A 1,918-nucleotide genomic window follows, 5' to 3' on the forward strand; every position below is an offset into this window, starting at 1 on the left:
GCCCCTTCTGCTGTTCATTGTGCACTGTGCCACCTCTCTCACACACACACTCTCTCTCTCTCTTTCCCTGCGACTCTGAGTGCTTATCCCTTCATGGCTTGGCCTGGCCAGGTCACGATAGCTTTTCCCTTCCAGGGTATCAAGTCTTTCCAGACAAATCTTCTCAGGAAGCCAGAGCCGTCCCTTGGGTATGTTGAATCAGGGCCAGTGAGATTGGCTGGCACCCGAGACCTGGGTGCATGGGGCTGGCAGCCAGAGGAGCCGGGGGGGTGATGCAGCCCCCCCCCCCATACCCTAGTTCCCATGCCTATGACAGGGGCTGATTTGTCTCCGGGCCCTGCACCTCCCTAGGGACAGCCCTGCAGGCAGCCTTCCCCTTCACTGCCCATATAGTGACACTTCCCCAGTGGCAGGTAGGGGAATCCAAGCCTGCCCACTACTCTAGGTTCCAGCTCAGGGACCCTTTAATCAGGAGCCAAGGTCTCCACTATCTTAAATCATGCTGTCCTTTCCTGCACCCTCTCCCCTAGGTTGTTTGTTTCCCTCCCTAGTGTCCAGAAAAGGGCAACAGGTTCCTTCACTGCAGCTCCCCTTCCTGGCTTTATACTAGCCCCACCCGTTCCTTCTCAACTGGGGTCCATCATCATTCAGGGGATTACTTAGGCCATCTAATTCTCCTCAGCTGCAGCCTATCATGTTAATTGGCCCCTTCTCAGCCTCTTTAACCCCTTCTAGGCTAGTATGGAGTGAACACCCCATCACAGGCCCTCAAAGTAAATCTTCAGCTCAGGGTCAGTATGAGATACGCAACCCCCTCCATTATTACTACTGTGTCCTCAGGACTGCAGTGCTGTCAGCAGCTCACTAGCAAACCCTACAGGTGGCATTAGGTCAGTAGATCAATGTAGGCAGCTAGTCCCCCCTCTATAGCCTTCCTGGAGAGGCCAGTAGGGAGCCCCAGCTCACAGCATGCAGATGCTGCAGAAGCCCCTTTGTCCTCCCCCCATTTCCTGCTCAGCAGAACCATGCTAGTTCCCCTGCAGTCAGTGGATGTACATCATGGGCAGGCAATTATCAGGCTGTTAATGAGAGAGGCTCTATCCCTGTTTTGGGACAAGTGACGCGAGTGGCTATGTACAGATGAATGGGAGAACAACAAAGGGGAAGGGAAGGAACAGGGAAATGAGACAGGTTTCATGTGTTATATACATTTTTCCCCAATATAGGTCTGTATTCCCACCTCAAGGGTTTGCGACTTGAACTTCATTTTTGTGGCTCTTGATTTCATCGGGATCCATTTATGGATTTACAATCCCTAAAAGTAAACGCTAAACACATACACAGCACAGCACCACACAAACACTAACTCGGTAACCCTCTCAATGCCCTTATATGATATGAAGATAGCATTAAACCTATTTTACTGATGGAGAAGCATACACAGAGGGCCATAGCCTCAGGGCCAGCTGTGCCTGGCACAGATGTGCTGAGCTCTTAAGACTACTAGACACTGGGTTGGTTCCAAGGAACATCTTAGAGCAGCCCCAGGGTAATTCTAAACTGCACTAGTAACAACAGTTCCCAGAGACCTTTCTGGCTGGGGATTGCTGGAGTGCAGCAGCATTCTGACCATACCATTTTGTGCCTAGATTAGGGGAAATGGTGTAGATCCAGCTTTAAAGTTGCTTTGAACCATCAGTGCAGCACAGAGCAACCTTAGTGAGGGCTAGGATCAGGCCCACAAACATAAGACCCATATCCTCAGCACCTGGTAAACTAAAGGGGATTTAAATTTCTGTTAAGGCAGCAGCCTAAGATTGCCCTGTCATAGAAGCCACGTGTGACCCATCTTCCCACCCCCAGCAGTGTAGGAGGTAGGGCCAGCTCACAATGCATTCTTGAGATTTTGCCCAGTGGA

This window comes from Mauremys reevesii, linkage group 1, assembly GCF_016161935.1.
Source record: "Mauremys reevesii isolate NIE-2019 linkage group 1, ASM1616193v1, whole genome shotgun sequence".
Taxonomy (NCBI): domain Eukaryota; kingdom Metazoa; phylum Chordata; order Testudines; family Geoemydidae; genus Mauremys; species Mauremys reevesii.